Below are 24,309 nucleotides of genomic sequence, written 5' to 3'. Positions count from 1 at the left end.
TAGCTTGTCTAATGTTAAACCACCAGCAAGGACAAACTATTTTTAGAGTTGTCATATATTATTGCACCTGAGCTTTATTGGTCCTCAGATTAAAAGAGGTTTCTCTTCAGAGAAGTTCACTTGAATTCTGCACTCATTTACTAAGCCTGATGTTACTATTCAATTTATTTTAAAGCAGATTCTTTGGGGAAAATTAGAAAGCTAATTTGAATTGATTCTTTGGAGATTCAGGCTTAAATGAAGTGCCATAAAATTGGCAGTCAGAGTGAAAAAATAGAATTGAATTCTATACTTGTACTACTCAATAGACACGGGCACCTTGCTCTTTGCTGCTGCTGCTGAGGGTTTTGACGCCGTGTATTTCAGACAATTTAAACACATCTAAGCATGACACTTCACTGAAGGTTTGGTCACTAAGGAACCACAGAGTATTCCTTGTTCAAATTATTTTTATCAGATAAATTTATGGCTGGCAGGTTCGTAAAATTTGCCATTCTCTCCAGGTTTTCACAAATAATTTTATAAATTCCTAGTGGCATTAATCCTAATATTGTGTAAGTAATGGTACTTTAGCATTTAGTTGTGGGCTGTGTCAGAACAATGTTCCTCACCAACAACCTCCCCTTTTTCCATTTTTAAGTGCACCAGCTCACATTTGGGTAAGAATAATTTGAGTGTCCAGCAATTTTAATGCCCAGTTTAAGGTCCGAGGTTTAGGTTTAGCAGATGTGTGTTTTGAGCTTTTTCAAAAACAACATGGTTTTTAGATTTTACTATCCTATATTACAGGGCATCTAAAATTGTTAACATTTGCACACAATTTAGGCCACCACGGTAATTTGTTATGAAATGAGTAAACATTTTTACAGGATTTTGGTCAACAGGTCAAGCCTGTAGACAGAAATATTTTAGACATCTAGAGACATTTTTCTCTAGAAAAATGAGACCATCTGCTTAACAGGATTTATGCTTTTCTGTAACTGTTTGGTGCATTTACAGCTTGGGAAATTCACAGAAATAATGGCTGAGGAGATGGTTGTTCAATTTCCTGTCACATAAATTACTGAGTAGATGTTCATTACTCCATCCCATTGCTCTGCTTCCAGCCTAATCAGAAGAAGTGAGGATTTGAAAAGACATGCTGGAGAAAACTCCAGTACATGCTATTATTTGCTCTGCACATATGGTCCCATACTAGAAATTATTGTTATTTTGTGTGAGTAAATATTTGAAGAAATACTTAAACTGAAAAAAAGATATATTGCTTTTTTACTTATAAACTTCATGTTAAAACAATTTTACTGAAAGAAGCCTTCATTCTCAGGGTTATTTTCTGACATGCCCAGCTTTCCAAATATTAGGAGCAGACATGCTTATCTGCTTTAGCTTCCATTGTAAGTGGACACCTGAAGACAGACAGCAAAGTTGATATTTAAATGTGGAAACTAAAATCCCCCAGTCTTTCACACATGCTAAGTTCTGCTACAACCCTCAGCGATTTCAGTGGGAGCTGTGGCTGCTCAACATTTTGAAAATTTGGCAGTTGTAAGTGAGATGCTTTGTGAAGGAGAGAGGTGTCTATCAGCCTTGATCCAACTCAAATGCTCCTTGGAACCAGCTGGAAATGAGGGGGGTGTGATGCTTCCCTTGTTTGCTGCACTGCTGAGCTGATGGAAACCTACTGAAAGCAGAGCTTGTGTTCAGAAACTTTCAATCACCTGCTATTCAGAAACTTTCTTCCACCCCTTTTTGCTTAAGACATTAAGCAGAACTTGCCAACATGCTGGCAGCCACAAGCATGTCAGGCTATTTGGCTCTGGGAAGTGGCATGTGGTGCATTTTCTTATTTGTAAGTCAGAATTTTGACAGAGCTGATCTCTGGATCCCTGGAAATCCTTTAGCATCTGTCATGCTTACATAAAGAATTTGCTCAAAGCCACAGACCTGTCCTCAGTGTATTTCAATGGCTAAGAATCTGAAATTTCCCTCTATTGAAAATGGATTTCTGAATGCTGCATGAAATAAGAATATAACAACATGAAGGATAAAGAGAAAATAGGAAAATTAAATTTCATTCAGTTGTCTCTGCTTTGTATTTCTGTTCTCACTCTACCAGAAGCCTGGGTCTTTCCTCTCTGTGCAGAGCAGCACTTTGGGAACAAGCACTTACCTGTGATGCAACCCTGAGCCAGGCATGGCTCATCAGCCTCTCTTTCTTCCAAGTGAGTGTGTGAAAAGACATCGGCACTGTTCAGTCCTTAGAGCTCTGTGTTATTTATATGTTATAATATTAAAATAAGCCAGGATAACCTTTTTCCATAGCTAAACATAGCTTTCTGACACCAAATGAAGCACAAGGTTTGGAAACCTCCCTCCTTCCTGCTCCCATCTCCCTGCAGGGTACCTCCTTCCCTCGAGCCTGGATTTCCTGTCCTGTGGTTTTCAGTGGCTTCTTGGGATGAGTAAGTCCATTAAGCTCTTGCTGTTCCTTGAAGAAACCTTCTGTTCCCTGGGTCCCCACAGCTCCAGGTCTGCCCCCTCCTGCCAGCCTCCTGGTGTACCCCAAGGTCTTCCCCATGGCTCCATCCAGTGGCCCAAAGCAGAGGAGACTCCCAGCAAGCTCTTCTACCAATTTGCATAAGGAGAACAATGATTTGTTAAGAATTCTGTTTTGATCCTGCTGAATTGAGGGTAAAGTACAAGCTTTTTGTTTTACCCATTGATATCACTGGTGATTCTTTTCTTGGAGAAAGAAGTTGGCTGATAGTTTTGGTTGTTACTCAGTTGTAAATAATGATGTAACCATTAATTACATTATATTTGTTTGTTTGCTGAATATTAGTAAGGGCCTTTTAAGAATCTCAGCAGATTATGGGGTTATTAAATCATATGGTAAAAGGATAGATCCCTACCTGATTTTAAATGGCAAATTGATTCCAGGTAAGATCTAGAGAAAGTACGCAGAGAAGATGAAAGGCACTTCTTACTTTTTAGGGGAAAAAAAGCTCCACAAGAACAGGAAATCATTGTAAACCATTTAAATGATTCAAGCATTTTTTTTCTAATTAGACTTTGATAATTGCAGTGAATTGTCTCTTTTTCATAACTGTGTCCAAGTCCGTTTGCTGATCTGAGTGCTGTCCCTCAAACAGGGGGTCTTGTGTCTCATTTGTATTAAGATAGTTTTCTCAGGTTTATATCAGAATTTAGTCATAATGATTACTATCTTCTAATTATAGTTTTAAATAAACCTGCTTTTATTTCAGTATTTATTAGATCTTGTGACCAGAAATAGTAACATAATAAAAACAGATTTGATTATTAGCTAAACCTTTGACAATGTAACTCAAACAATAGATAAGTTTTCTCTTTGAGTTAAGCAACAGAAGATGCAACTTCCATTATTTTAGCCAGCACAATAATTTTCTTTAGAAAACCTTCTGGAAATGTTCTTTTACAGGATTCTGACCTTTTTTATTCTCATATCTTTTAGGTGCAATGTGAAGGAAGTAAAGGAGGAAATTCAAGTTCAGGAAACAAGAAAGGGATGAAACTCAGGAGAGGGTTTTCTTCAGAAAAACGAAAATGGAAAAAATCTAACAAATATTTTTATGGGAAGCTGAGTAAGTAAACATTATTTATTTCAAAAGTACCTATAAAATAGTAGTATAAATGAAAATATTTTCTATCATTATGAGCTGCTCATAGGCAGTCTTACTGTAATTATTTTCCTTAGTGTCTAATGCTGAAGGGTCACACCATGGACAAAAGGGCTTTAGAGGTGCCAATAGATAGACTTTTGATATTAAATCACATAGTATTATCACACAGTAATCAAAGTGAGAAATAGTACAATGGCAAGGGAATTACCTCTATTTGAGAGCTGGGAGCACATGTCCATAGCAGAGCTGAGGGCAAAGCAGAGCATGTGCTGCACAGTCCGTGTGTCCTTTCTGCCTGAGCTGACCATGAGCAAAGCAGAGAGCCTGGCTGAGGTGCTGCTGCTGGCTGAGCAGCTGCAGTGCCCCACACCTCTTGCTCTGCTTTAATTATCTGATGACCATGGTAACTCCATTTATTTAATAATTTTTTCAAGCTATCAGAAAAGTAAAACCTAAAAGATATGTCCAAAGGACCAGAAAAATGTACAACATAGACATTTTTATAAAGCTGTATTTGTGAAACAACTACAGAAAATTATCTATCACATTTACAAAACAAAACTTAAACCAAGTAAATTAATACTGAAAGAATTTATAAGCCTCACAATAAATCTTGTTTCTCAATATACATAGGAAACATAAAAGCATTGTCATGCCAAGTAACAAATTCCCTTTTCCTCATCACATAACAGGACCTCTAACTGGAGCAGTCCCCCAGAATAGTCTGACTTTATCTTTGCTTGTTGTTCACATTAAATCCAGTACATCATCTTTTGACTTTTAGAATCAGGTTGACATTTTATTATTAGTGTTAGTAAGCAGAAAATATTATCAATGGAGTTTACCTTAACAGTCACTTACATTGTCCAACATGATAATGAAGACATAAATTTTTAAGTACCTACACATAAGTGTATTCCAAGAAGCAGAACATTTTTAGTTCCAGAACTCTGCTCCCTTTCTTAATGAAAGATGTAGATGAACAAACTGATCTCCAAATAAGCCAAGTCACTTCAATGGTTTTACAGTAAAGGTAAGTTTACAGCTCCTTCTAGTCTGATACATCTTCTATAAGGCTGAGGAGATGAAAGACCATTTACTAGACTGAGGTAAGTGCTCCAAGGAATGTGAAACTCAAAAAACTTACACATTTCTGTGACAAAATGCTACATACTTTGTATTTGCTAAATTAATAATAATATTATAATTATTAGATTGATTTTATTATATATACCACTAAAAATTTTTTAAATCGCCATTTTTAATATGCTTCATTCACAGAACTAAATGTAAACTGTGCTTAGGCGTGGTTCAAAACTTACCCTGTAATTATAATATATGGAGGATCCAGGTGCCATCCCCCTTAAATCGCCTGGCCAGTGCACCATGTAATTGAGGGCAGAAGTGGACTAGGATCCATCTGCTTGTGTATGTCAGCAAGGAACTATCTGTAATGATTCTTGGCCCATTTATCATTTGGTGGGAGATTTTTCAATAATTTATTCAGCTCTCATGCATGCCCACTCTACAGCCACGTTTGCGCTGTGTTTCTTTGGCATGTGTTGAAAACAATTATTAGCACATGCTGAAGACTATCAAATGGGATGTTTGCAGCTGTCATTTCCCCGGATTATCTTTTGCCTCCCATTTGGACTGATTATGTCTGTTGTCAACAGGCTGTTGGAGGATCATGTAACAGGGGCCAAATGCAAGACTCTGCTCCTCAGACAGCACTTAGGGGTAGGAAACCCAAGAGAAATAAATGCAGGGGACATAAAAAGATAAAAAAAGCACAGAGAAGAAATAACAGAGATTTGTTCATAGCTGAGTGATGTTTCATACCTTCAGCTTAATTTGGCTTTTTGATGAAGCTAATGCTTCATTCAATGAAATTTTATTCTTAAATTACTTACAAATTCTCCTACAAAATGATCTTCTGACTACATCATCTGGTCTGACTCAGACATGGCAAATACAATATGAGCAACTCCATGTCACTAAGGCACTGAAGCCTGCAGCTGGGGAAGCCTGAGGCATTTCCTCAAATTCCCATTGAAGTTGCTAGGTTTTCCTAAACAGAGAAAGTGAAGTGCCTGTGATCAGACTATGTTCCTCACAGGATGGGGATGTGCTGGGAAAAATTCCCCTGTATCTAAAAGCCTGTCAAAGATAACAACCCCCAGCACACACAGCATTTCACAGCTGAGAGCCAGATGGATGGTGGATACCCTTTACCCAGTCTTCTTTCCCCACCTTTTCTTTTTTCATATGTTTAAGGCAGAGAGAAGTGATTAATGATATGTGGGCTGGGAGAAGTGTAGGGTATTACACTCCAAGAGCTAAAATGCTCACAGGCACTTGATGCCTTGCTGCACTTAGAGCTACTCACAAGTTGCTGCTCCTAAAGTCCAGCCATATGTGTTAGAAAAACTAGTGTGAAGTTTTAATGTGTAAGTAGATAGTTAGACAGGCCCATTAATATTTCATGGAGAATTGTTAGACTCAGACAAATATGCAAGAGGCTTTTATTCAGATCCAAATTTGCCTTTACTCAGGCATTGAATTTAGTAGACAAGGGGTTCAATATTTGACACTTGCATGTAGGTATCCATATAAATTGATACTTCTCAGTTAGATAGTGGATGTTTTAAAATAAGTTCTCAATCAAAAAAAGGTTAAATGAAGTCACTGGCACACAGGATGTGCTGCAGGTAGGAGAGCAATAAGACAGGTATGGCTCTGCATAACATGCATTTTTTATATTGTACTCTTCAGATTTTGTCTGCAACAGGAGTTAGATGCAATCAGTCACAGCTCTTACGAGAAAACAGAAGTTCATTGATACTAATTATCTGCCTTAATACAAAGCTTTGTACCACTTCTCCATCATCTCCCCCTCCTTGTCTGGCAAAATGAAAGTGAACATCAGTGCAGGTTCCTGTGGGGAGCTGTTTTGGCTGGAGCTTGGCAGGCACAGATGGACAACAAGCTGCAGTCCCCAGTCCTGCTTGGCTGAACAACCACACTGGGTCATCTAATGGATACTGAGAGCCATGAGAGCACTTGTTTGCTCAGAACTGCAGCTCCCCCGGTTTTCTTGGGTTGACAACTGGAACACTGTAGTCCCTCTCAAAAAAAAAAAAAAAAACCACAATTCTCTCTGATGCCCATTTTAGCTTTGTGACCAGCCTTGTGGCCTGCTTCTCTTCATTCTCCCACACACAGAGCCATGAGAAAGCCTCTACCCTTTGTAGCCACCACTCAGCTTCCAGACACTGGTGCTCTACATAGAACATGGGTCATTGGGCTCATTCCTGGGCCTCTGGCTGATGACAGGACCTGGTCCTAAGAAGCCCAAACTGGCCCACATGACATGGCCATGTTATGTGTGGGTGCCCCAGGCACTGGTGATGTTTCCAGCCCACCAGATCTCCCTGTTAACACCTGGCTAGGTGAGGGTGGCCAGAAAGCAAAAGCCATGGGATAAGAGCAACACAGAGAAACAAAGGGCTCCTATAGAATTAGCAGGATGAGGGGAATGCTGGCACTGTGGTGAGGCCTTGAGTATGGGCAAGGAAGAGGAACAGCTGAAGGGCATCAAGGCCATTTAGAGCATGGGACATTGGAGCCATGGGTCCATCCATGGCCTCTGCTGCTGTCCCAGTGCCACACAAGTGATGGGCCCCTTTTCTGCCCTTCTTCCTGGTGCTATATCCCTGCTTTGTCCCTTCCTGTAGGCAGTCCTTGAACCCAGCAAGGCCAAGCTCTTTTTCTTTTATTCATTCCTGCGATCCCACATGTTGTATGAACTGAGACTGGTTTCCCTGCTAGCCCCCATGAAACCAGCAACGCTGCATCCCTCTCTCTCTTCCTTGCAATCTCTGGTCCCTTCCAGATTAACAACATGGCTTCTGCTTATCTGAATTCCTTCTGTGTACTCTGACACCAGGGTTTTACATGAGTTTCTGGGAAGACACTCATTCTCACTCCCAATGCCCTGAAGAAAGTTGGTCTGAGGGTACATCCTTCAAGTATGCAGTGTGGCTCCTCTAAAACCCATGATAACCATGTGTAGTCAAAGCAGCCACATCTAGACAGTGGCTAACATCATAGATTATTGGGCTTCATGGTATTTCTTTTTTTCCATAAATGTTTGTTCTCCCTCCCTGTTTTGTACTTGTCTCCCCACCATATCTGGCCATTCAGTCTCCTGAAGGGAGAGAAATTAGGAAAAAAAACAGGATTAGAAAAATGTAAGAAAAGTTAGGATTCTACGACAATAGTACCAGAGTGTCTTGTGACTATGACACAGTGGTAGATAGCTCTGACAGCACAATTATGTTGAAGTCAGTGGAGTTGAGCTTTTTATCCCACAGCTAAGAATCTGACTCCTATTTTCAAAAGATTGATTCTTTTCAGATTTATAGAAGTCATCCAGTGTCTACTTCTTGCTGCTCCTTCTTGTCAAAGCACTTTTCTGTTCTCACAACAATCTATTTTTTGAAAACAATGAATGAATATTTTAAGTATAATGGTCTTGTGCGTGAAGCTCAATCAATCCAGTTTTCAAGCCTTTTCAAAGTTTGCCAAGCTCTACAGCTTAAAAATCCACACTTCAGTTTCTCACAGCAAGTGTGAGATGTTTCTTAAATTTCTGGGCAATTGGAGCATTTGCTGTCTTCAGGCAACATCAATTTGTACATTACCACAATGAGCCCAAATTGCTCACCGTGGTTTGATTCACTTCCAGAGGCAAATTATAAGATTTAGGCACAACTGGGAAAATATAGGTGAGAATTTCAAAAGTTCCTTCCAGCACATACAAGCTCAGCTTCCTTAAGACTGCTAGCACTTGTGCTCCAGGTCAGTCCGTGTTCAGCATCTGCTCACATAACACTTTATTATACCTCTGTTAAGGTGTGTTAGGAGAGCCCAGCAGGCATAATTCTTATTTCTGAATTGACTGCAAGCTAGTGAACAGATGTGAGTCCCTGCCTCCACCCTCCTGAAGAGCCATGCCAGTAATTTCACCTGCAGACATGCAGATGAATATTTACTCAGTGCAGGCAAACTACTTAGATCTGCTACACTGTCTCTCTTTTATTTTTCTGACATTGTCAGGAAGGCCTTTACATTTTTTAGCTGATACACCCCAAACAATAACTCTGTGAATAAGCTGAGACTGGACAAAACTCATGTGAGTGATTTGCAACCCTGGCCTCAGTCAGACTACTGAGAGTGCACATTTCTGCCATGCAGCCATTGCTCATGTGTAGATATTCTTCAGAGGTACTCAAAACCTGGGTTTTGCAATTAAAAAAAAAAAAAACACTCTTAGCATAAAACACATTAAAAGGAACAATTTTTAAAGGTTTATGCAACAAAAAAAGTACTAAAAAAGTAAGAGTATGTATGAACAAAAAGATAAATAAGCTGCTACTGTTAAGCAGAGGGATGAAGTACTGAATTTTAACTTAATGAATTCTAAAATAGAGATTTCTCTGTATTTCTGTCCTATGAGAAATGATCATATCAGACAACAACTTTAAAGTTCCTGTTCTCTTTTTCTTGTGACAGTGCACCTCAGAAAACTGAGATTGGGTCTTTCACTTAACCCTTTTTTATATTTTTGCATTTAGTAATATTGCACTTCTGTTTTATCTGTTCCTTTCCAGCATTTTTTTCTAGGCTTTGACATTTCAATAAACTAATGTTTTCATGTTCAATTAGAAAATGTTATCAGGACATACTTGTGTTTAAACACATTTCAGTGGAAGGAACTATAAAAGAAAGCCCCTAAAAGCATGCTTGTTGATCTCTGATTATGTGAAACAGCTTTCATTTCCATTATTTGCTAGATTTGTCTCTTTAGCATTGCTTTTACATGAAGAGGAAAGAATACTATTCAAAACACATTAAAGAATAGAAAAAGAGCTGATATTTTCTTATTGTTCAAATGACATCTCAAGCATGAAACAAAACATGAAGAGTGAGTCAATATCTTGAAAGCTCAAAAACACAGACTTAATCTTTTTATTTAAAGTTGTTCCATGTGTTGAGCTGAAGTGGGAGTCCCAGATACTTTCCACTCACGAAAATCAGACTACATTAGTTTAACCTCAATAGCTAGAAGCGGGTTTGGTAGTTTAACATCTCTGAAAGCTCAGCAGTAAAGTTCAGCCATCTCCCAAGAAGGTTCCATGGAGGAGCTGCACTAATTAAATTCTTCTCACCCCATGCTTTTGCTTTTCCTTGTTCTTGTGCATGTCTTTGCCTTGGAAGCAAATCTGAGATTTAGTACATTGAGCACATTTCATCCCTTGGCCAGCAGCACCATCCATGGGTCCCTGCTCAGGGTGGGCAGGAAACAAAGCTAGATATAACCACGTAGGGACTGAATTAATCCCATGCTGCAAGGCCTGGGAGCCCCAGAACCCAGGAGAGATCTTTCTCCTTACCAAGGAAGGCTTGCCATGAGCTCCTCTTTCTAATCTGACTTGTAGATGTCCACTGAAGGAAAAGTTACTGGAAAGAGATATTCCAGCACATACCTAACATTGATAGCAGTGATGCTGAGCATGTGAAGCATGACCTGGGTACCCTACAGAAGCTATGCCCATGCTTTTAGGGCTGAACAGACTGCAACAGCTGCCTTGCGATACCCAGAAGTACCAAGCCATAGCAATTGTCCCAAGACAGACTAGACTGACACCATCATCAGTGTATTAAAAACTTCTCACACCTTCTCTCAATGAGCTTGTCTCAGGCCACTCCACACAGCACTGACTCCTTCTCTCCTTCCTACATGACCAGCTAACCCCAAGCTGTCCCTCACACAACAGCTTCTTACCTTACCTATCCCTTGCACAGCCAACAGCCTCCCTCCCAAACTGCAGAAGACTCTGGGTCTTAAGCTCCAGCTCTCCCTAACCCACTCCTTTATTACCCCCATCCTCAATGGGCAGGGGAGGCTGTCTCCACTGCTTGGCAATCAGTACAGCTGTAATTCATTGAGGAAAATTGCCTTCTGCACTGTCCAAACTATCTTCCCACACCAAGCTGGCTTCATTCAACTATCCACACCTTTCAAATGTGCCTTCAGAGGCAACTAGAAACACCTGCTCTGTTTGTGAGGTCTTGAGTGTTCTTGCTAATGTGCTGCCTCTTTAGCAGGGCACTCAGGACTGAGTTGCAGTTAAGGTAACTGTGAGCACTTTGTACACTTTTATTATTAATGCTGCTGTTAATTTTCTTATTTCATCACTGGTTTTGGTAAGTTGTTCTTATCTCACCTGGGATCTTTGCTTTTTGTGATTCCAGTTCTCTCCAGTCCAAATGGGAAGAGGAAGGAGGGAGTGAAGAGCAGCACATGGTTTGGAGTTTTGATGGGAACACTAAATGGGAGAATACTATTCCTAGACCATGACAACATAGCTCTGGATTCCTCTGGGCAGAATATAACAGACCACTGATAAGTGCATACTGCTGCTAATGGAGTGTGCAAAGCTGTAACCAGTGTAAACACTTTGTGTCTGGCTATTGCCTACACTGGGTGGAATGGTGTGTCCCAGACTTTCAAAAGCATCTTTTGCAATTATGATGGGGCTCTTCTCTCCATGCTGGATATTGCCAAGTTGAGGGTAGCTGTGTTGTCCAGGGCAATAGAGGAGTCCTGTCTAGAGAAGACATAGAGGAATGGCTTCTATGCTGAATCTTGTTCAGGAAAATTGCTCCAAGCTGACCTCTCAATTGGGCACCTTTGTGTAACAGGGTGCCTTTTTGTATGGAAAGGGGCCATCTGTGCAATAAAAGCCCAAAGTGAACAGGATGTTTGTCAGGGGCTATGCTGGACATTTGGGGTGTTTTTCATGGTGGCTACATATCTTCAAAGGTTCCTGCATGCAGAGACAAGAGGTACAGGAGGTGGGAGCCAGCCTGTCAGAATGCTGAATGCACCAGCTGCTAGAGTGTGTGGCTGCCATGGGCTTGGGCCCTGTGATCCAGTGACCCTGAGTCTGAACTTGGATGATTTTTATAGCAAGAAGAGATGTAACCTGTGGCGTTTCTGGGCAGAGCTATTTGCTGATTAACTTTGATGACCTGGGATTCTAATAGTACAGTAATTTTAAGGCTAATGTGGAAAATTTAAGCAGAGAAGACCTTTCAGGTGACACTTGTGTAAAGATTCCACTTTAAAAATAAAGTAGGATTAGAATGAACATATTAGCAGCTATTTTGGACTTGACATCATAATTCTCGTGAATTAATGAGAGTTATCTGTAATATTCTGGCAAACCTTTCCTTCTCTGTTCCTTGTTTATCAACTGTATTATCCCTTGTCATGTTTTTGGTCTAAGCTAAGAGACTAATCAGAAGACACATAAAATAACCTGAAAGATCTCTGCTGATTTCAGACATCTCTGGAGCAGACTCTAGCACCAGTAATGTCTTAGAATATGAACCCAATTTTGAAGGCATTTATACTGATGGAATAACTGCTTGCACCAGGAAGTTACTCCACATTTCCATAATTTAAACTCCTCTCCTTTTATTCGCCTGTGCCACCAGACAATGCTACTGTGCTTTATATATAACTGAGTAACAGTGATTGTATCCTCATGCCCTTTTTCTATTAAATTCTGAGCAGATTTGGATGGGTAAAAGCTTTATGCTTCAGATTCACCTTTTATTTGTGCCACTTAAATTTTTCATCTATACAAAGTTATTTTCTGTCTTCAGTCCTTCCCTGTCCTCTCTTGCCTCTCAGCATTTTAGTCAATGGGAGCTTCAATTGGTGCAAGCACATTAGGAATTAGCCCAGGAGCAACTGTGTTATGAGAAAGTTTCTATTATTTCCTAAGAGAAGATAAAAGCAAAGGAAAGAAGCAAGTATACTGAACAAAACAAGAACAACGGGCAAGTACAGGATCAAGGAGGGAAGAGCTATTAAACTTGCATTCAACTTGGTGGAAAGAGAAGGGGCCAAGGCATGTAGTGTGTCTGCAATTATCATACAGTGCTTTGGGACAGTGATTTCCAGTATGCTCTTTTCCATTTTGTTTAATTTTTAATTCAGATTGTGTACTAAAAATAGGGAGCATTTTAGAGCTGAAAAGATGTGAATGGCATAGGAATAAAAACCAGAAACTGCAAGAGGAATGCTGCTGTAGCGGAAACAGCCCTGCTGGGATTTTTAGCTTTGTGTCTCAGTCAGTCAGAGTTACAAAATGCAGATTTGCCTTATCTGGGTCATTTTGTCTGAGAGAACACATGGTAGTCCCTTTGTGAAATAAACAATTAGCCAGAGCAAGTGGTCATCTGTCTAACTCTCTTTCTGTAGCTACTGCTATTCCTTTCTCTTGTGTGAATTTATTTGTACAGATAATTATTAATAGCAAGAAGCTTTTAATTTTTGCAAGTTTTATAAAAAATGCTCGAGCCACTAGTTATCAATTTGTATTACTGCAACATGGCTTGTTTTTCCAGAACCAGAAGGTCAAAAGACTTTTATCTAGATAAAATTATGAAACCTTATGCTTCTGCATTAGTCTCCTCTCCAGAGAAGACTGGAGAATTTTTTTGCCTGAAGTCCCAATTCAGCAACTGCTCCAAAAAGATCCCTTTAAAAAGCAAAGCTATTCCTTCTCCAGGCTAAGAAAGAAAGAATAAGAAAAAAAAAGGCAGCTGAAAAATCAGAAAGCAGTTTCATCTAATTCTTTCTTAAGCAGCTGTGCTTTACAAGTCTCAGAAGTCTTCTGCCACAACTGTATACATTTGGTGTAGAGACCACTCTTTCCAGCAGCCACTGGGTGTCCATTACACTGAGACTGGCATTGGTGACTTTTCATGAAACAGCCAATTTGGTGTATTAAAGGCACAAACCAAAAAACTTCCCCAAATTCAGATTTTGTTTTATGTCCAAGTTACATGTTATGTGAATAATAATATTGGTAACATAATCTCATATATTTGTCTAGATTTCTGTGAACTTCTGTTTGAAGGATGAAATGCATTTGCCTAACTCACATATTAAATCTTACACCCAGGGAGGCTAAGAAAGAATTATTACCCTGAATTTTACAAAATCAAGTCCTTCTTTCCAGAACTTTTCTAAGGTTCTCCAACCATGTCCAACTGGAAGGACTGTGACACCATAATGAACCTGCTTCTCCTTTGGAAAATACTGGTTCATCCAACTAGATAAGAGGGTATTTTAGAAAAAAAAAAAACCAACCTGATTCATATGTTTCATTTTCTGACGTTTTAAAATCTAATAATCAATTGTGTTTCAGAGTAACCAAGGACAGTCAAAGAGCTTTAAGTGCTTAAGTCAAGGTGGGACTGGAGTTTTCTGACTTACAATGGTATTGGTGGAAATTGCTACCAAGAGATACCACCAAATATACCACCTGATGCCTGCTTCCAGAGCCTGTTTAGCTTTGTGGAATCTGAGTCCCTGAATGTTAAGAATTAAGGGAATACTTGAAAACCCTCCATTGCACTGTCAGTCAAGGAATTTGCTTGCTTCTCCCAGAAAGCTTAGAAAAGTGTTGGGTTTTATTGTGCTTTGATTTGATTTCCCCCCCCCCCCCCCCCTCATTTTCTTTCATCATATTCTAGTTCCCAGTTTCTAATAAGATTTAGAGCTGGCAGTTGTTCTGTATGCTTAACCAATGTTAAGCATACAGGGGTGAATGAGGATTAATTTAAATTTTAAGAGGAGAATTTTAGCTCAGTAGTGAGCCAGGTCATATTTCAAAAGCAGTGAATTGTATCCAGCCCCAGTGTGGTGGATGACTTGCATCTGAGCTGCAGCTTACATGTTACAAATAGTTTGTGATTATGTGTATCTAGGAAGGAATACTGCAGATGGGTACCCTTATAATTTTCTGAATTTTTGTATGCTTTTATTGGTGAATTGTTCACCAAACCTGAAAATCTCTTGTTTTATGTTGCTGTTGGACAAAAGATGCTAGAGACAAAGCAGATTACTGTTGTGTGGCATATGGCTGGACCTGAGCAGTAAACCACAAACCAACCTTATTCCCCAGAAGCTGCTTCAGGGAGGTGTCTGTTTGGACTAATACATATTGTTGCTGTGGAAAAGGAAGGCAGAGCTAGATGTCCTGCATCTACTTTTCCTGACAACCCAGCACTGTGATTTCTCCTGCAGTAAAGTGTGTTGGAAAGCTTAAATAAATCTTTTAGGAGGACAGCTCATGACACAGGCTTGGGGCAGTGGGGACATGGCCCTTGTAAATGAGGGGAGGCTGGAGTAAGAAAGGAGACTTTTGCATTTTTCACTGAAATAATTCCCCAAGCAAGTTTTAAGCTTAGAACAAGTGGGGGAAAATAGCTTGTGTGGGATCACCTGAATGACAGAGCAGGGTATCCTTGATTTCCTGATGACACATCAGGACAAGAGTTCTTTAACACTTACAGAGTATATTTTATCTTCAAAGCTTCACAAACATTAGCTAATTAATCTTCATATAGCCTGAGGGAGTTATGTAGGTATTGTTAGAAGCCATGGACCAACAAAGGACTTCACAGTTGTCACCGTGCGTGCCGCAAGCTGTGGCTACTGCTGGCATCATCCAGGGCAGGAATTAAGATGATCTCACTAAAGAGCATTCCTCTTCCCACCCCCAACAAGTTGCAGTTCAGTGAGACTGTCAATAGTGATTTAGAAGTTGTGATTCAAATTGAAGCTGGACTACTTCTATCTACCACAGCATAATATAGTCTTCAGCTAATGCCTTTAACCAAGCAGGCTGTGGGCTGGGGAACTGTTACATAGGTCATCCAGGGGTGTACTCGGTCAAAATCCCAGCAAGCCAGTGCCAGCTCTTGCACATCTGGAGCCATGCTATAGCCCTGAATGTTCATCTTCACACCTCAGGGAAATGAAGAAGTAGATTCATAGTAGACACGCACAGAAAAAGTGAGCAGCATTGTTACTCTGCACAAGCTGTCTGTAGCTATAAAGATATTGGTGTGTGTGTATATATACAAACATGTATTTTGTCCTGCTTCTCCTGCTGCTTCTTCTAGAGCCGTCATACCAGGGGTGAAGCTGTCTTGAAGCATCTTGCTATTTGGATAAAAAAACACCTGTTCCTCCTTAGGAAAGATAAGGCCATCTGTGCACAGCTGAAATGAGATAATATTTAGGAGCCTTCCAGCCTACTAAAAACTGCACTTTCTTTGACATCTTGTGCTATTCAAGCTCATGGCAGTGCTCCCTTTGAACTTGCTTACTTGTTATGTAGTTCTCCCCACTTGCATAAATTGCAGTAAAGTGCAATACTGCATGTAAATAATATGGCCCGTGGAGGGCACATATAACATAATCCATGGTGGTGGGAGCCAGCTGATGCTTGGACATCACAGGTCTCTGAGCTATGTGCCAGTAGGTTTGACATCTGTGTTGTTATATCCATCAGTCAATAAAGCCCATGATACCCACCTTTAGAGGGTGAGTTAACATGTGAGAAATTTTCTCTGTAGTTACCAGGACTAAAAGAAACCACTGGGCTTGTGGAGATCTGCATGAAAACTGCTGTGGTAGATATGCCTTGCGGAACAGAGATAGATGTGGCTGCAAGGCAGCAGTTTTCTGCTTGACCAAAAGTCAGACTATGCACCCCTGAAGCATGTTTGCTTTTTGCCTGTTGTTAAAGACCTACTTTAATGGCAATTCCACTGCCATCTCAGTGAAGCTCTTCTAGTGAGTCTGTATCCTCTTTATATTTTCCTAATATCTAACCTAAATCTTTCAAATTGTCACTGTTGCAATTACATTCTCATCTGTTACTTCTCCACAATTACTTCCTGTCCAGTCCATCATGGACATGGAAATAATTTCCTTTCTCTGTGTGACAGCTTGGTTGTACTTAAAGGATGCTGTTGTGTCCCAGCTGGGACTTTTCTTTGATTTAAACAACCCTGGTTCATTCAGTCTATACTTGCAGACTGTAGTTTCTAGAGAGCTGATCTATTTTGATCCTTCCATCTCGTATGTCCCTGGTTGTCCCAGGTCCTCCATGGGACATACTGGGGATGTGACCTCACCAGTGCTGAACCAACAAGCAAAAATTACTTCATATGTTTTTAATGTTACCCAGTGAGAGAACTCTGCTTTTTGGGTGTGTCAGTGTTTACTGGGGGCCCAGGGTAGGCACAGACCCAGGTGTCAAGGAGTGACAGCATTTCCCAGTGATACAGAAAACAACTAAATTATTTATTTAGCATCCGATTTTTGCTTCTTCCTTTTTTTCATTGTACTAAGAGTACTAGTAAAAGAAACTTACCTCTGTTAAGAAATTTCTTCTCTTTAACTTCCTAATTTTGGATTGCTAAAATGCAGAAGCACTAGTGATATCACAGCTGTACTAGAAAATTAATTCCAAAATTAACATACCCAAGACTCTACCAAGTGAAGCAAACTAATTGTAATGTGTGAGTCATGATAAACTGTAGCAAAAAGAAATTCAGAATATTTAGCAGACATACCAAAGGTCACATGAGAAAGACACAAAGGTCAGTATGAGAATTATTATGTTATTAAACATCCTAAGTTGTGCTTCTTCAGGAACAAAGTCATGTAATTCTAATTGAAAGTGAAATACAACTATTCTTGTGGAGAAAGACAAAACAAGCCAACTAGAAGGACACAAGTACACAGAAATACATAATTTTTTACCAAAATATGGAAGGTGGCCTAGGGTTGTTGCACAGGCTGCAGCTTGACTGATATTGATTTCCATGTGAAATGGAAGCACATTTTGACTGGAAAATATAAAAGGGAAAATCAAATCACTGTCAGAGGGAATTGTGTTTAATCAAAAGTGAACTGGTCTTTTAGTGACCAAAATTTTTTCTACTTTGTAAACAGTAAAAGGGGGTCTTAACTATAGGTGAATGACCTTCATGTTTCAGCTTCTTCTTCCACTTCCCCAGTCCTGACAAAGAAGCTCATGAACAGAATCTCTTCCCTACATTTGTCACTATGTGCTGCAGGAAATGAACATACAGTTTGGTGCAGCACCTTGTGAAAAGGAAAGGTGATTTTATTTTATACAAATCTATTTCCAGTCCTTCAAGTTCATTCTTGCAGATTGTTCATGTAAACACACACACACATTTCTCACATGTGTTCACATTCACTGAAGAACCTTGTGCTGTCTGTGCTCAGGGAGGCAGGGACAAGAGATGCTGAGCCTTGACCACTTATGACATCTCAGCTTTTTCTTTTCTAGCAGTGACAAACTTCTCTTTGGCTAATCCTTTCATACCCTCTAGGAACTGAGAAATTACTGTAGTGTGATAGATTAACCTCAAATCTTGCTCAGTCCTTGCTCCAAGGATGTAAAACAGGGTTACTCCCCTTCATATTTATTTCTATTCTAAGATTATAATCCTATTTCTTGTTGAGATAAAAGAAAGACAGTGACAAAACAGCTGAGGTACATCCTTGCTCCCATCTTGCTGTAACCAAACTACAAGATTTGTGCTGATGAACCATCTCTGATGGGATTTATTGCAGAGTAGACAATTGGTCTTCATGGGAATGCGCTCTCCAGCATCTACAGCTCAGTTTTTGCCATTTGCATCCTTGGTAATCAGCATTTGTTATTTTATTAAACCTCGTTCTCATTTCTTATAGTGCTCTGACACACAGGAATTTCTGTTCGTAAGTCAGTTAAGTTAATCTTAATAGATATGTCACAAATGTCCACACAGATGATAGTCTACAGCCAGGACCTTATAACTTGAGAAGTATTTCTCCAGACTCCCAGAAGCTCCTAACTCAGCAGAGGCTGCCAGATGGAGAGAGCAGGCTGATGCAGCCCAAACACACCTCTCATCCCAGTGAGGAAGGAGATTATTGCTGCCATAGTAGTCACTGTTAGCCTCTATGTAAGATTGGATAAGAAGGGCATATCTTCATTTTATTTAGATAAAGCAGGGACCAAAAATGTAGACTGGCAACAGTGAAAGCTCTTACTAAATAAATGAGCTCTAGGAGAAAAACACGATTCTGTGTTATCATTGAAGACCTTCTTAAATTGTTTCACCATTTCCTGGTGCACATTTGCCCCTGCAGCAGCCCACACTGCCCAAGGATGGGTGTATCCTGGGGCTTTCTCAGAGCCACAGCTTTCCCCTCTGCTGCTGAGGGTACCTCACCCCAGGCAAGCAGGTGAAGAGCTGTCCCTGTCTTCTCTTTCCCTCCTGCAAGTCAGGCTATTTTGTCTTTTCTCTAGACCTCCAGGCTTCTTGTGTTAAGGATACACTGGCAAAACTTCATAAATTGCAGCCCTTGAAAGAAAAGACATTTTATAATAATTTTATTAGAGATATTCTATCCATCCTACACTGAGACGTTCTTAAAGATCAAATGTGTTGTGGCTGTTGTTGGATTAAGCATTCATCTTTGTATACCTATATAGTTGGTTTTGGGGTGACACCCTTAGGTTCATGAGGAGGGAAAGGATAATACACTAATAAAGTTACAATTACTGTGTTAGGTCCAAGATATAAATCCATGTGCCAGTTGTTACAACCTAGCTAAAGAGGGGGTAGGAATCCTTCAACTTATTTTCCTGGAGTTTTATATAGCTACTCATAAGAGTTAAATTAAATGAATATATGTGTGTGTGTCTGTGTGTGTGTATATGTATTAGCTAGATTCATAGACTCTCCTTAAAACATAAGTAATTCAGGTCGTCCTGCTGACAGAGCACAGAAACAGAAGCCAGGATTGTTTCACCCACATAGCTGGCTTCAGCTCTCATTTATTTGGATGTATTTGGCATTACTAGAGAGACTCGTGCATGCTTCACACAGGCATTTCTCTTGTTAAAATTTAGGGATTTGAGCCTTGAAGCACCTTGAAGCAGGAAGGAAGCTAATGCTGCAAAAAGCATTTCCTTTGGCAAGTGCTACTCCTTCCCATGCCAGGACTCCTCAGTGAACCAGAGCCTTCAGGCCACTTCCTAGCTATCACACAAAGCTCTGGTAAATATCTGTGTATTTTTTCATGTGTTTTCTTTCCTCTGTTAGATATTTTTTGCTAGATCTCTAGCCAGGCCAAGTTAACGTAGCTTTGCTAGTCTGGGGTACTTGAGGATGTAACCCTTAGCCAAGAGAAATGAAGTCCCTTATTCAGCTGCCAGTACACTATGGAAGTGGCAGGACAGTGCATACCTGTAATATGCACAAAATAAATTACAAATGCACTAAACTTCATTATCTGGGGTGGCAGAGAGGGAGAGGAGAGATTTTGGCCAGTATCCAGTCTGACCAGGTTCTGCAGAGGGCTAGGCATTGCAGAAGCATTTCTGTCTCTTTGCAGGAATCCATGGTGGGCTCTGCAGGGCTTGCAGCTCTGGCTCAGGTACCACATCCTCTGTGCCAGGTGTCCCTTCCCAGCCTGCACAGACCCCCTCTGTGCCAGGTGTCCCTTCCCAGCCTGCACAGACACCCTCTCTGGGGGCTGCTGCCTGTGATGGTCCTGTACAGCCTCCCTGCAGGACTTGTGCTCACTCAGACCGATGGCAGTGAGCCCCATCCTGAAGGGCTTTTACTGCCTCCTAGTCCTGAAGCCCTGCTGGGTCTGGGTGTCTTTTCTTCGAGCTTTGACCCATGCAGGACTGATTTACTTTAATATAATGAGGTATTTTAGCACCTTTATATTTCACTTCCTTGCTGCATTCATTCTTCCCAGTCTTGCCTTTCTCTAAGCAAAGCAGTTCCTTCTCCACTGGACTCCCCATGCAGGACAGGCAGTCCTTTGGGCCTGGCAGAAATCCTCTCCCATCTGCTCAGGTTTGAATTCCTCTCATGTGACACCCGCTACCTGAACAGTACACAGCTCCACAGGGGGCCCTTCTCAGTGGCTGCCATGGTATGGATGTTTCTTCAAGGATGATAAAAATAATTTCTGAATTAATTTACCACAGTCTAGGAGTGTGTATGATCATCTTTTAGAAGTACTCACCCTGCAGCTGAGTACCCTGTGATTTTATCTTCTTTAATTAATTTTCAGCTCTCCATCTAACTGCACCAGTTTTGTTACCAGCCTTTGCTTTTCCAGATAAATTCAGCCTCTTTCTGTTTTTCAAAGTAATCTGGTCTTTCTGCATGACATTCCAATCCTTTGCTGTGCTAGCCTACTTCCTTAGTTTGTGACATCAAAACATTTTATTTGTATAAATATATATTTTAAAATTATATATTGATATAGCTTTCTTTTTTGTAAAGTCCTCTGATGAAACCGTTGTACAAGAACAGTCCGTGAGCACTCGCAGCACTTGCCTTGGCAGAAACCTCTTTCAGCAAAGTCCCTCCTCCTTCAGAAGAATATATTATCCAGTAAGCTCAGGGTATATTTTATTTCACTCACTTTCATGTCCTCAACTTCTGTTTTATTTAGAAATCACTCTAACAAATTGCACAGTACTGATATCAGAAAAAAAATTACATATAATTGTCTGGGTTACTTTTCACTTCCTTTCTAGAGGTGCTACCAGTGCTGTTATCCATGGAGACAGTGCCCCTTGACAGTGTCATTTAGTGTCCTGGTTACTCCAGAACTGGGGAGAGACATCACCTCCTCTTGTTCCCTCCCTCTGCACTGAACACACCTTTAGGTTTGGAACCATCCTTGAATTACCTTTAATCTTCACATCATTCCTATTTCAGAGCAGTTCTGTTTTTTCACTGTTTTCTTTTTATTTATATAGCTGAGGAGCTATTTGTTATTGTAATTTTCTTTGCAACTGTATTTCCAAACTCTGACCTTCAAGTCAGTTTTTGTTGCTGACCTCTTTTTCCTTTTCATCTAAGTGCTTTGATTACTTAGACTTCAGGTGATTAACTTTGTTTTCTTTTAAAAGGGACATGGGGTCCTGTGGCAAGAGACATGTCCCTTGCATTGGGATGTGTGACCTGGCAAGGGGCTGAAGTTGTCCCAGTCTTTCTGTTGCAATGGTATTGGGAACAGTGTCTCTCTTGAGTGGGGAGAGGGAAAGTCCAGAGCTCCATAGTGTCTCTGGGATTTTTTGGCAGGATATATATAGGATTATCTCAATATTTCAGGATGGCTGTGATAATCCTGGATGTCTGATCTGCCTATCAAGAGAGACAACCATTTTGAAGTTATTACTCATCATGTTCAAAAGCATTTCATTAGAAGGTGTTTTTCCCCCCAACTTACTAAATTTCAAACCCTCTCTAAAGTCAAATCCCTGAGTTAGTTGGTCATCTTATTTTTGCTAGTTGTTTCCTGGTAGTGAGTTCAAGAAATAGCAACATGTCTATTTTTGTTCATTATTTGATTTAATTTTAACTGAGCCAGCCCATGCACACTCACTGCAAAATTTTGTCTATGATTAGCTCTTGTGTGATGCATTCCCCTGCTCACCACTGCATCTTGACTCTGTTTCTGAAGAAATCTGGGTCTCCTGATGCACAAGCATTTAGGCTGTTATAATGATGGTGGTTGGTTGTTCTGCAATTGAGGCATGGGATGTGACATTTCTGTGACAGCATTACTGGGTATTAGAACATTTCCCAGTGTTGTTCCTGGGGGCTGTCAAGAGATTCAGTAGAACCAACCTTTACTGTCATTCCTCAGATTTACTGTAGTCCTGGCAGATTGTGCCTCATCCATGCTGCCTATTCTCTTTCCTTTATGAACTACCACATCATGTTAATCTGCCATGATAATCTCTATTTCCCTGTTTCCTGAACAGCTGTACCTTCCAAGGACGTGTGAAATGTAAGTGATTAAATCAAGTCGGTTTTAGGATAGCTTTTCTTTAGGCTTTTCAAGTCCTTTAACCTGCACTAGGGATGACTAAGTAGCCCTTTCACTAACTTTTCTTAGCCTTATCTTCTGCCTTTGGCTGACAGAGAATAGAGGCACATACTTCACATCTGTGAATCATGCAGTGTTTCAGTTACACCCTTTCTTTTTCTTCTTGCAGTGAAGTTTACTGGGAGATCTCAACTGAAACAACATTAATTATTCCCTTCACGCCCCCCCCCCCCCCCCCCCCCCCCCACTTCTCTTTAAAGCTTCTTTTACAGATTTAAAAACAAAACAATCAGAAAGTCCTCTCTTGGAAACCTGTTTGCCTTGTGTGAGGAACAGGTATTTCTGGGTCTTTATTGGGAATATCTGAGCTGTACAAATACTATGCTAATGATCACCACCCCTTTGGAGGAAAGGAGTGCTCTTAGCACCTTTACCACATATCATCCCTGCCTGAGGCATGCCAGACACACCAGCCTCCTTGGCTTTTCCCTGTCCTTTACTATGTACTCTCCTATCCATATACTATGAGTCACTCATAAACCTAACCTAATCGTGACAAATGTGAAGAACTAATCTTCAATTCATAAGATGTACTGAAGTGGATTAAATAATGAAGGCATTGATGCCACTTACTTGTTTTGATTTGTATGTGTTTAGATACATTTTGAAGTCAACAGGGAAGTATACACAACTTATTGAGCTCAAATATTTCCTGGTTATTATCTTTTCTTTTCTAACAAACAAATTCATTTGTAAGTAACCAAAATCAAGCAACCCAAAAAGAAAATATTTATACCATGTTGGCAGTTGAAACAGTTATTTAATTTGCAATGGGTGTCTGTTGTTAGGTAGATCCTCAGTGGTGTTTCTCATTTTCAGGTCTACTTATTTATGTAATCTTTATGATTTACTGTGTCATAGAGAAGAATCCATTACAGTTGCTGCAAGTAAGTGAGGTGCTACATTAGCTAACCAAATTTCCTGGAGCTGTTAGCCATAGGTATTCTAGATATTGTTTTTCTTGTGTTGTGAAGTCAAAATAAACCTGCTAAAACAATAGCAGTATATGTCCATATCCAAATTTCCTATTAAGTTCTTTTTGCCTGTAGCTCCTCCAGATGGGTTGAATGGCTCAAGAAAGTAACACTTCTAGCACCCTAATACAAAACAGTGCAGGGCCATATGGTGAAAGCAAAGCTCTTGTGTCACGAAGAAAGTTTTATTGAATCAAGAACTTGATGACAATTGTGCTTTTCAGTTGTGGAAGCCTGAAATTTATTGCAGCACCACATTTGTGTTAAGTTCCTTCCTGATTTACAATAATTCACACTGATAGACTTCTAGACTCACACTGCCACCACAAATTGTAATTTACAACAGCTTCAGCTCTGATCTTTCAGTTGGTTTTCAAGGACTAGAGCAAGATCTATTCACCACAAGCAAATCTGGGAGGAAGTTTACTTACTATGAATGTTAATGAATGTTTATCTGCTATGGGTTAATTTCTTAAGCAGAATTTGGGGGTTTTGATAGCAGGTCAGTTTGCATGATATTAAACCTGCTGGCAACAGAGGGGTACACCTTTCTCAAAGGGGTGAAAGGACAAGAAATACATTGAGTTGCTGGAGTGTGTCCAGAGAAGGCAACAGAGTTAGTGAAGGTTCTGGAGCACATGAGGAATGGCTGAGGGAACTGGGATTGTTTAGCCTGGAGAAAAGGAGATTCAGGGGAGACCTTATCATTCTCTACAACTGCTGGGAAGGAGGCTGTAGCCAGGTGAGGCTTGGTCTCTTTTCCCATGTAACAAGTGATAGGACAAGA

Source organism: Cinclus cinclus, chromosome 6 (assembly GCF_963662255.1).
Source record: "Cinclus cinclus chromosome 6, bCinCin1.1, whole genome shotgun sequence".
Taxonomy (NCBI): domain Eukaryota; kingdom Metazoa; phylum Chordata; class Aves; order Passeriformes; family Cinclidae; genus Cinclus; species Cinclus cinclus.
The sequence above is the reverse complement of the archived record's forward strand: the minus strand, read 5'-3'. Positions refer to the sequence as shown.